The sequence below is a fragment of the Primulina huaijiensis genome, chromosome 1, assembly GCF_012295235.1.
Source record: "Primulina huaijiensis isolate GDHJ02 chromosome 1, ASM1229523v2, whole genome shotgun sequence".
Lineage (NCBI taxonomy): Eukaryota > Viridiplantae > Streptophyta > Magnoliopsida > Lamiales > Gesneriaceae > Primulina > Primulina huaijiensis.
This window is the reverse complement of record NC_133306.1, coordinates 19,998,369-20,011,680: the sequence shown is the minus strand read 5'-3', so window position 1 is coordinate 20,011,680 and position 13,312 is coordinate 19,998,369. Positions and strand designations below refer to the sequence as shown.

At 30.0% G+C, this 13,312-nt stretch overlaps 1 pseudogene; it reads right to left on the bottom strand.

Annotated features, from left to right (window-relative positions):
* Window positions 1-238: 238 nt before the first annotated feature.
* On the bottom strand, window positions 239-12,842 carry LOC140972324 (two-component response regulator ORR10-like; annotated as a pseudogene).
* Window positions 12,843-13,312: the final 470 nt, after the last annotated feature.

Below are 13,312 nucleotides of genomic sequence, written 5' to 3'. Positions count from 1 at the left end.
GTGAATCCTTAATCATGCTCTCAAACTTGGTATTTATAGGAGAATACATGGGCTTGTCATGGGCCATTCACCTGTGGGCCTCAGAGATGGGCAGGGAGTTTGGGCCGGATCTTGATGGGTTCATCCCTGGGATATCAATAGGTATACATGCAGGCGCACAGACACACGTTCACCTGCGCACACATATATTTGAAGAATTTTATATATATCACTGTTCTAGTATTGCACATGAATGACATGATACCGAAAATGAAACGCTTTATTGATCATCCTTATCTAGTTCTACATGTACACATATCTCCATGCATCCAACATAGAAAAAACCTCAGCCAAAAATTAAGAAACACAGAGAAAACGCCAGAGATAATAACGAAGTCTTTACAGTGAAACCACTGTATTTTTGCCTTAATCTGTCTAGTAAAAGCTCTTTATGATCACTAGATTTCCTCATGATGTTAATTTTATTTAATCGAACTTTTTGCTGTTTCTGTGCTTGGATTCCAGATTCTAACTCTTTCGACATTTTTGTTTCTTGATTTCCCATAATATTTTTGAATTTGGTTCTGATCAAATGGGGTTTGAGTTTATTTACATCTGACAACCTCAAAGGCTTGAGGAAGAACTCTTCTGCTCCTTCTTATAAGCATCTGTTAATTGCGATTAACTATTAATATTAACACTTAATTTTTACATTGAAAACACGAGCAGATCATGAAATAATGAAAATTTAACTTACCTGTTGATTCTTGAGGGCACATGCTCAGAAGACATGATGACCACTGGTATGTTTCTCAAATATATATGAAGACTCCTGAGAAATGAAATCAAATCCCATTTTCTTCTATTACGCATCGTTTCATTCATTCGTCAGATTAGATGCTTATAAATAACTATGTGTGTCTATATATATATATATATAAACTTGAGTCAAATGTTGGATGAAACAAAAATGTGTAATCGTCACATGATTCGCACCAAACAATGACTAAATAATAAAATTATTGATAAATGAAAAGAAAGAAAGAAAAGTAAAACAAAGATATTAAGCAAGAAGATCGAGTTATTAATTGAATTCATCGACGTTCTAAGTAGGTTACCAAACATCTACGTAGCCCACTAGTTCATACCAAAGGATAAAAGTACCACGAGGGGCTGATCCAGAAGTTCCAGAGAATTATAAGAGATAAAAGTTTCAAATAAATTGGTAATTTTTTTACATGCATTTAATGCTAACGAAAATTTAAGATTTTACATAAAACGTAGTTATATTAAAATGATTTTCTGCTGCATATATATTTTTTATTTAATTTTTCATAAAAATAAAGGTATTATAAATAGGTGCAATTTGGAAAGAAAAGATGATTAACTTAATAATATAATATACATAAGTTAAAGCAATATTCTTGTAGATCAAATTAAAGCTTGTATTTGATAATGCATGATGTCATGTCATATATGAAACACAAAAAATTTTGTGAAATGATCTCAAAAGTCAATTTTGTGCGATAGATATTTTATTTGGATTATCTATAAAAAAAATATTATTTTTTTACCAAAAGTATTATTTATTATTATAAATATGAGTATAGTTGACATGTCTCAGAGATTTTGTCTCACAATATACTCACTCTTAATTAATAACTAATATTTAATCTGTGCAATGCACGTGATGATATTATAAAAAAATAATTATTATAAAAAATAATAGATATTTAAATTGTAAAAAAATAATATATAAAAAATAAAAATAAGAAACTATTTTTTTCGTTAATTTTGAAAAACTTTCTTAAATACGACGTATGTCGATTGATTGTGTTAGTCTAAGGCAATGATAATTATGATATAGTTCTTATCGTGTTTAATGTTTTAATGTCGACCACCAACCTAAATACATATTTAGTTCTTTAATTTTCGAGACATTATATATATATATTATTATTTTTTAACATGTGATAAATAAATATTTTTAAATCAAATTCAATAAAACTAATGAGAAATAACATGTTATTATAAATATGAGTATAGTTGACATGTCTCAGAGATTTTGTCTTACAATATACTCACTCTTGATTAATAACTAGTATTTAACATATGCGATGCACGTGATGATATTATAAAAAAAATAATTATTATAAAAATAATAGATATTTAAATTGTTGGAAGACCATTACATATTTCTAATGAAAATTTATTATAAATAAATTTAATCTTTTCCTGTAATTTAGAATTTTTTAATGTATCCTCGATGGTTAGAATTTTTATTTCTTCTTTTAAAGAATTAATTTGAAAGGTTTTTCTATCAATCTTTTCTTGTAATTCATTAAGAATTATATGAACTTGTTTAGTTATAAATTAAAAAAATAGGATTACCTTGATAAGTTCCTATTATACTTGTTTCATCAACATGTTTTAAAGGATATATTTGATAAATAAAAGGTAAACCAAGTATTAATTGACTAGAAATATCTTTTGTTGATAAAAAACTGGTTTGAATACAGTTTTTATCTTTACAAATATAAGTTTTATGTAATTTATAATTTATTTCTAAGGGTTCTCCTCCTGCATGAGAGAGAGAATGAGCCGGTCAGGTCAGAGCAAACAGAGAGGTAGCCACATGGTAGGAAAACCACCTAGACAGCAGGCCCGAGTTTTTGCACTCACTGAGGATGAGGCACATAATGCTCCAGATAATGTTATTGCAGGTAATTGTTTTCTCTCAAGTTATCCTGCTTATGTTTTGATGGATACTGGTGCATCACATACTTTCATATTTGAACACTTTTGTCTCCTTATATTCATTGCATTCTATGCCATTATCATCTACATTATCTATTTCTACTTCACTTGGCAAAGTGATGAGGTCAGCTGAAATGATAAGTGGTTATGAATTCCGTTATGAGGATAATGTCATTGAGCTTGATTGTATTGTGTTGGAGATATCTGATATTGACGGCATAGTTGGTATTGACATGTTGAAAATACACAAGGCTATTGTAGATTGTTTTCAAAAGATTGTTAAGTTTAGGCTTGATATGACAGATCACTGGACGTTCTATGGTAAGGGTTCTCGAGCTAAGATTCCTTTGATATTTGTTTTCTCCATGACTCGTTTGTTGCAGAAAGGAGCAGAATGTTTCTTGGTTTATGCAATTGATATTTCAAGGTCAATACCTAAATTGACAGATATTCCAAGTGTTAGTGAATTTTCATATGTATTTCCAGATGAAATTCCAAGATTTCCTCCAGTCCAAGAGATTGAGTTCAAGATTGAGTTGATGCCAGGTACACAACCTATTTCTAGAGCTCTTTATAGGATGGCGCCAATTGAACTGAAGGAACTAAAGGAACAACTTGATGATCTATTGGCTAAAAGATATATAAGACTAAGTGTTTCACCTTGGGGTGCTCCGATTTTATTCGTGAAGAAGAAAGACGGGTCTATAAGACTTTGTGTCGATTATAGACAGTTGAATAAAGCCACAGTAAAGAATAAGAATTTGCCAAGCATTGATGATCTTTTTGACCAGTTGCAGGGTTCATCAGTATATTTTAAGATTGGTTTAAGATCCGGATATCATCAGTTAAGAGTTAGAAAGGCAGATGTGTCTTAGACTCTTTTCGTACCAGGTATGGGCATTTTGAATTTTTTTGTTATGCTTTTTGGGTTGACCAATGCACCTGCGGTATTTATGTATTTGATGAACCGTGTGTTTCAAAGGTATATAGATCAATTTGCTGTGATTTTCATTGATGATATTCTTATTTATTCAAAATCTGAATTTGAGCATGCCGAGCACTTGAGAGCTGTTTTGCAGATTTTGAGAACTGAAAAGATGTATGCTAAATTATCCAAATGTGAGTTTTGGTTGGATAGAGTGCTTTTCCTTGAACCTGTGATTTCAAGTGCTGGTATATCGGTTGATCTGAGTAAAGTTGAGGCAGTCATCCATTGGTCTAGAAAGACATCAGTTCCTGAGGTACGTAGTTTTATAGGTTTGGCAGGATATTATCGCAGATTTATTGAAGAATTCTCACAGATTGTGAGGCCAATTACCCAGCTGACACAAAAGAATGCAACATTTATTTGGTCGCAAGCATGTGAGGCTAGTTTTGTTGAACTTAAGCAGAGATTGACTAGTCCTCCAGTTCTGACTATTCCATCAGATGTAGGAGGATTTATAGTGCACACCGATGCTTCACATCAAGGACTGGATTGTGTATTAATACAGCATGGTCGTGTGGTTGCCTATGCTTAACGATAGTTGAAGCCACATGAGTCTAGATACCTAGTGCATGACTTGGAACTAGCAGCAGTGGCGTTTTTCCTAAAGATTTGGCGTCACTACCTGTATGGGGAGACATTTGAGATATTAACTCATCATAAGAGTTTGAAATACCTCTTTTCACAAGCAGATCTGAACATGAGACAGAGGCGTTGGTTAGACTTGTTGAAAGACTATGATTGCAAAATAAAATATTATCCAGGCAAGTCTAATGCAGCAGCCGATGCTTTGAGCAGAAAAGTATGTAATATGTCTTTGATCACTAGCAGTGTATCTGATCTAGTAGAAGAATGTTGTCTTTCTGGTTTGGATTTTGTGGTAGATACTCAACCTGTAAGAGTATTTATGATTCAGGCAGAACCCGAGTTGTTTGTTAAAATTAAAGAGGCCCAAAGGTTAGATCAAAACATTCAAAAATCAGTTGAACTCGTCAGATCAGGACATCGATCAGAATTTCAGTTCAATAATGAGGGTATTTTGTTTGTGAATGATCGTATTGTAATTCCTAATATTTCAGAGTTGAGGATGCAGATTTTTCATGATGCTCATTGCAGTAAATTCAGTGTACACCCTGGAAGTAAAAAGATGTACAATGATTTAAAGAAACAATTTTTGGTGGAAAAGAATGAAATCTGACATAGTAGAATTTGTATCTCGTTGTTTGAATTGTCAACAAGTGAAAGCAGAAAGAAAGCGACCAGGAGGTCTTTTGCATAGCCTTAAGGTTCCAGAATGGAAGTGGGACCATATCACCATAGACTTTGTCACGAAATTGCCGAGGTTGTCAAGGGGTTGCGATGCAATTTGGGTTATCGTTGACTGATTAACCAAGTCTTCATGTTTCATTCCGTATCAGATGACATATAGGCATGATCAGATGGCCAGATTGTATATCAGAGAAGTTTTGAGATTGCATGGTGTGCCTAAGTCAATTGTATCAGATCGTGATCCCAGATTTTTTTCTCATTTTTGGCAGAGTTTACAAGAGGCTCTTGGTACTCGTTTGCATTTGAGTACATCATATCATCCTCAGACAGATGGACAGTCAGAACGTACTATTCAGACATTAGAGGATATGTTGAGAGCTGTAGTGATGGATTTTGGTATTGGTTGGCAGGATTCGTTACCACTTGTCGAGTTTTCTTATAACAACAGTTATCAAGTGAGCATTGGAATGTCACCATTTGAAGCACTATATGGCAGGAAATGTAGATCTCCTTTGTATTGGGACGATTTATCTGAAGCACCAATTGTAGGACCTGATATGATAAGAGATATGACAGAGAAGGTGAAATTGATTCAGAGTCGTATGAGAGCTGCTCAGGATAGGCAGGCTAAGTATGCGAACATCAGGAGACGGCCGTTGATTTTTGAGAAAGGTGACAGAGTTTTTCTGAAAATATCTCCTTTCCGTGGTACAGTTAGATTTGGAAAGAAAGGAAAATTATCACCGAGATTTGTAGGTCCGTATGAGATTTTGGAACGTGTGGGTGATTTGGCTTATAGATTAGCTCTTCCTCCTGCATTATCAGGTGTTCATGATGTTTTTCATGTGTCTATGTTGAGGAAATATCATCCAGATCCTTCTCATGTACTTCCACCCGACGAGGTTGAGTTAGATCACACTTTGAGCTATATTGAGAGACCGATTCAGATTCTAGACAGAAAAGATAAGCAATTCAGAAATAAATTGATACCATTAATTAAAGTACAGTGGAATAGACATGATGCCGAGGAGGCAACTTGAGAATTAGAAGACAATATGAGACATAACTCCGGATATCTGGGGGATTCTCTTCCCTTGGGTACCCTATGACCAGATGATTCACTTGATCTTGAGATTTATTGATAGCCCACAGCTTCTGATCATGCATTGTATTATATTGCATTTTTATGAATTTCATATGAACTATTTGTCATTTAATTCTCATATGTTATTGATTGTATCATACTAGGTTTATACTCACCGGCACATCGGCTACCTCTTGTTTTCATGTGCTTGACGGTAGGTGAGGCGAGGTTTGAGATGCCATAGTCCAGCTCCAGGCGAGGAGATACGAGTTAGAGTGGGATTCTCGGGTCTTAAGAGCTAAATGATGATGTTTGAATTATTTTGGCATGTTAAAACTTATATTTCAAACATTTGATACCTTTAAGTTAATTTGACGATATTTATGTCGGTTTGTGAACCACGGATTATGTGTTTTACTAAATCGTTTGGTTTGTTACATTTATAATTATTAATATTGGATGTCAGACCCAGAGCTCAACAAATTCATTACAAAGATATAAACTCTCTTCAATACAAGTGTTTATTAACTTGTCATAAGTATAATTTTCATATGGAATATAAATATCATCTTTTCTTAATACTTTTCCGATTCTTTTAGCAAAAAGAAAAGGTAGATCATCTATAAATTTAGCTTTTCAAATACTATTATTACAGTCTGGTATTAACAAATAAGAGATAAAAATGTATCTTCATACCATCTAAAATAGTAAGATTTTTACATTTTAGATTAATTAATAAAGTACGTATTTGTTCACTATTATATGTTAATCTATCAGTAAAATATTCAATCATTGTCATTATGAGTGAATAAATGAATTCTCTATATAAGTATTATTCTCAGTTTTTATGGAATTTAAAATATCATCTTTATGAGATTTATTTAAATAATTAATATTAATATTATCATTAATAACGATAGATAATAATAAGTTTTGATTCGGAGAATTTCTGTACCCGTCATCGTCTTACCCAATTAATATTTTTGAAATAAGGATCCTAGTTGGGAATTCGTAGAAATTAGCAAAATGATATAAATCAAATTAAAAAATATATAGGGGAGCAAGATTATATAAATTTTTACATGTCATATATAAAAATATACAAATCTATTAAAAAAATAATTAAATCTGATTCACTGTTAGACCAGAATTAATTATTCTTCATGCGTACACATTTAATTACACGAATTCTACATTTGTTAGTTCGCCAACTAGTTGTAAATATATCTGAAATCAAATTTTATATCAAAATTTGAAGTTTGAGTCGAATGTGATTTCGAGACTTAATTTTATCAAACCCTACCCAGCTAAAAAAGATCTACATTTATTTTATTAAAATTTCAGTTGTATTTCACATTTCGATACATTCTAAAGTAGCATGCAGTCTCATACATGATACGGTCAATTTTCTCGTATTTATAATAATAGATAATAATTTTGATGTAAAAAATGACGATTTTTTATTAATGACTCAAACAAAAAAATTAATCTCACAAAATCGCCCATTTTTTTCTAAAATGCTAAAATTTCCCACAAAAGATAGGTAAATATACCTTCATTTTCTTGAGTCAATTTGCTCGTATTTATAATAATAGATAATAATTTTGATGTAAAAATGACGTTTTTTTTTATTAATGACTAAAAAAAAAAATTAATCTCACAAAATTGACCATTTTTTTCTAAAATCCTAAAATTTCCCACATAAGATGGGTCAACATACCTTCACTTTCTTGAGTAAATCATATCCTGTCATTCCAGGCATACATACAATAGTCTGTAATAACAAGGTTTACTCCCACTTCCTTCAAGAAACATCAGACCTAGAATAAGAAATAGTTTTTGGACTCAAATAAAAATGTTTTTCAAGTCTCATTTATAAATTTGATCGTTTTTAAGACATCTCCAATGCTGCACCAAAAATGATGCAGCCCATTGTCTTCAAATGGGGGCTGCGCTATTTTAGGCACAGACGTTTTCATTTTTTTTATTTTTTTTATTATAAATTTGCTTATTTATTTATTTTTTTTATTATAAATAGTTATATTAAAAACTATAAATATTATTTAAATTTATTAATAATATAATATTGATTATATAATAGAAACATTATTCATAATTAAAAATATATTAAATAAAATTAAACAAAATCCATTTACTATACATGATTTAGTTAAAGAAATAGATAATCTTAAAGAACAAGTAAAAATTTTACAACACAAAAATAATACTTTAAATTATCGTATTTCAGTTATTGAAAATAATAATAACAATTCAATCAATTCTGAAAGTTTTGATAATATTCAAGATATTCATTTCCTGATTCAAATAAAAAACATTTATCTGTTTTAAGTATGATAATATCATAAAAATGTTATACAAATATTATTTTGTTAATAGATAATTCTTATAAAAAAAATTTCATTGCCATGATTGATAGTGGTGCAGATTTAAATGTTATACAGGAAGGATTGATTCCTACAAAATATTTTCATAAAACTACTCATTCTCTCTCTCATGCAGGAGGAGAACCCTTAGAAATAAATTATAAATTACCTAAAACTTATATTTGCAAAGATAAAAACTGTATTCAAACTAGTTTTTTATTAGCAAAAGATATTTCTAGCCAATTAATACTTGGTTTACCTTTTATTTATCAAATATATATTTTAAAACAGGTTGATGAAACAGGTATAATAGGAACTTATCAAGGTAATCCTATTTTTTTTCAATTTATAACGTTCATAGAATTCTTAATGAATTACAATAAAAGATTGATAGGAAAACATTTCAAATTAATTCTTTAAAAGAAGAAATAAAAATTCTAACCACAGAGGATATATTAAAAAATTCTAAAATACAGGAAAAGATTAAATTTATTTATAATAAATTTTCATTAGAAATATGTAATGATCTTCCAAATGCTTTTTGGAATAAAAAGAAACATATAATCTCTCTTTCATATGAAGAAGATTTTAAGAAAATAAATATTCCTGTTAAGGCAAGACTTTGTCAAATTAATTCTGAATATTTAGAATTATGTAAGAATGAGATTCATTCTTTATTGAACAAAGGTTTAATCAAACATTCTCAATCTCCTTTGTCTTGTTTTTCTTTCTATGTTAATAAACATTATGAGCAGGAAAGATTAGTTCCTAGATTAGTAATCAATTATAAACATCTTAATAAGATTTTAAAATGGATTAGACATCCTATTCCTAATAAAAAAGATTTATTAGATATACTTGTTAATGCTATTATATTTTCAAAATTCGATTTAAAATCAGAATTTTGGCAGATTCAAATAAAAGAATCTGATAGATATAAAACTGCTTTTGATGTTCAAATAGAACATTATGAATGGACAGTTATGCCCTTTGGACTTAAAAATGCCCTTTCAAAATTTCAACAAATTATGAATGATATTTTTTATCATTATAACAATTTTATCATTGTTTATATTGAATAAATATATTAGTTTTTTCAAATAATATTGAAACACATTTAAATATGTTTAAAAATATTGTTATTCAAAATGATCTTGTTATATCAAAATCAAAAATGATTTTGTTTCAAACAAATATTAGATTTCTTGTTCATATGATTGAAAAGGAAAAATAATTCCTATGCAAAGAAGTATAGAATTTGGTTCAAAATTTCCTGATATTAGAACTGATAAAACTCAGTTACAAAGATTTTTAGGAAGTTTAAATTATATTTCTCCTTATATTAAAAATTTAACCAATGATTCAGCTATCTTATATGATAGATTCAAGAGTAATCCTTCACCTTAGTCTGCTAAACATACTGAAGCAGTTAAAAATATAAAGTAAAAAGTTAAAAATCTTCCTTGTTTATTGCTTGCAAATCCCCAATGGGATAGAATTGTTGAAACTGATGCTTCAGATATAGGTTTTGGAGGTACTTTAAAACAAATAGACCCAAAAAAAAAAACAGGAATATTTAATTAGATTTTATTCTGAGAAATGGAATAATGCCCAGAAAAATTATTCTACAGTGACGAAAGAAATATTAGTCATTGTTAGATAATTTCAAAATTTCAAGATGATTTATATAATCAAAATTTTCTTATAAAAACTGATTGCAAATCTGCAAATTTTATGTTTAATAAATATTTTAAACATGATGTGTCTAAACAAATGTTTGCAAGATGACAGGCTCATTTAGCCCCCTTTGATTTTGAAATCATTTATAAAAAAAGTGAAGATAATCACTTACCTGATTTTTTAACTCGAGAATATTTATCTTAATGTCTTTATTTACAGATATGAATTCTCGAAGCAGATGAGAGTCCTCTTATAAAGGACGAGGTGGTAGGGGAAAACCCCCTAATATTATAGCACAACATGGTAAACAAAGGCTAATAGCCCAGAATTTATCTAGTTCATCAGCCAGTAATACTGAGCAGAATACTGAGTTATACAATGAGTTTCAAGAATTTTTGAAACAAAAGTAGAGAAATAATACAGATTCTCAAGCTTCAGCATCATATGCTAATATCTTGAAAGATGATGATAATTATTCAGCTCTATATACAGAGACAAAACATCGTGAATTAATTCTTCTTATAGAAGAAAAAGATACTCAATGGGAGAAAACTCCATGAACTATCATGGAAAGATATTTAACAAATACATCATATGTATATGGTTCTTACAAACAAAGAGGATTTTGTGAAAATCTTCTTATATCTACAAAAAGTGTTGATATAAATCACTTTTTCAGTAATACCCAGCAAAAAGGAAGTTATAACTTCTCCAAGTTCATTATTAAAAAGATAATATCTATTGAATAATGGAGTATATCTCCATTAGTTGAAAAAGAATTTTATTCTGAAAGTCATAAAATGAGTTTTAAATTCAAATTTTGGGATTATATTGAGAGTTTTAATAAAACTCGATTTTATGAAAATGAAAAAAGAAACATACATGGTTTCTAAAGATTTGTGAAAATGTTTTTCATCACCCTGTTCCAAATTGGTTTTTAATTTGGTGAAAAATATTTGGTACATCAGCAAAAATTTTGCTAGAGGTTTTTATAAAACCCATGAATACTAGGTTAAATGTTTCCTCAAGTATTAAAAAATCATTTTCTGAACATTGGATAGATGGAAAAACTTTATGTTTATTTTTCATGGAATTTGAAATCATATGGATCTGGAAATGACAACCAGAATTTGGGTACACTGATGAAGGTATCCCTTGTATATGGCAAGTTAGTTCCACTAAATTTTGGAACAAATTATTGAGAGATGATCCAGAAACAGGAAAGCCTTATGGCTATGACACTCTTCATCAAATTGAGGAAAAAATTTTGTTATATCATAAAGAATTTCATAATCAACAAGAGAAGGAGAAAGCCTCTATGAGTCTATTTAATATTCTTACTCAGAAATATTCTGAGATTTATTCAAAAGAAAAAATGATTGAGGTTTATATTGAAGAAATGAATAAGGATATTTATAAGAATATTGGATGCTCAGACTCAAAATCAGATAAATCTATGGCGTCTGATTCTAGTGAAAATCAATTTATTCATCTAATGCAGATGCAAGATGCAGAAGACCCAGAAGATGATATTCCTCAATTTTCTCAGATTAATGATATCTTTGAAAATTTCAAAAATTCTCTAAAAAATAATATTAAAGATGATTAGAATATTCGTCTTTAATCAAGCCGTATCGTCATCAAATGGGTGGCATATCACATCAACAAGTGACATATCGCATCAACAAGTGAGTGGCATATCACAATCACTGTAGACTTTTTGAATTTTGTAACAATGTTACTATTTGCTTTAATAAAGCATTGTACTGTTTATATTTTTAGTTGGAATCCTGCGTTTCATGTCCGGCTCTTCCATCTATATATTGGTTTATTCTGTGTTCTTAGAAATATGGTCGAGTTTGTTCCCCTCTATTCCTCTCTTGTAAACAACCCTTCTTAATAAAAGCTTCCACTTATTCAATCAAGGCTTTTCTATTGATTACAACTCTGTAAGTTTACTGGTTTTATTTTCTGTTTTTATTTACTGTTTTTAATATTTATATTTCATATATAAGCCTGAATGACAAGCTAAATCATTCGTGCTAAATCATACTACCTTACTATGACATGATCTATATTTATTTGTAACTTGGAATGAAATTGAGATAATAAAATATCTATTTAATTTTCGGAATTTAATGAAATAAAAGAGTCTTTGGTTAGAACATAAGGTAAAAAGATGAACCAGAAAATGGTAAACACAATTTTCGAGTAAACAGGAAATGATAAACATAAGGTTCGAGTAACCGAGAAATAATAAATTTATGTTGTAGCCCTTCAGCCTACTTAGCCGAGAAATGACGTTTAAGACATTTATGAGTGATTTTTATGAATTTATGTAATTCAAAGAAACCAGAATCTGGCTGTACATTGGTAAGAAGAAGTTTTAAGCAATTTCTCGATCAATTTTCTGTCAATTAATCTATCATCAACAGCCAAAACATGAAACTGAGACTTCGTTGCAGCTGCAGCCATACCCATTGCCACCAATATTCTCAAGTAATAATTAAATGACAAAAAGAAAGAAACTGTGCATGCTTTTTAAAATTATATTACGAGTGGGGTTTTGATTTGGTTTTTTGAATACGGTGAAGGGAGAGAGATTAATGGAGAATCTCAGTGAGGCCCACCAAAATCTGCAACACACAAAGCAAGATCTGACCAGATTTGCTCCAAAGATTTTCTCAAACTTTTCCCAACTTGGAAGTGATCAATTTACGCTTTCCAATTATTACCACGGTAACTTCGTTACATCGGATATAACATATGTGATAAGAATATTGACAATATTAGAATTAGCATCAGATGTGGGATCTACCCATCTAATTACAACAACCGCACCTGAAGTGTCCCATTAAGTCAATCACATGGGGTCGCATTGACATTGATGTGGAGCGATACATATTTTGACAAAAACGTGTGTGAGAAGGTTTTACGGGTCATATTTTATTAGACGGATCTCTTATTTAGATAATTCATGAAAAAATATTACTTTTTATGTTAAGAGTATTACTTTTTATGTTAATATCAGTAGGGTTCACTCGTCTCACAGATATAGATTCATGAGATCGTCTCACAAGAGACTTACTCTTAATTTTTAATGACAGGAGTCGCCACTGTTATTTTTTTTACGTGTATTTTGTAAAATTTCAGACTAACACGATAATTTGTAAA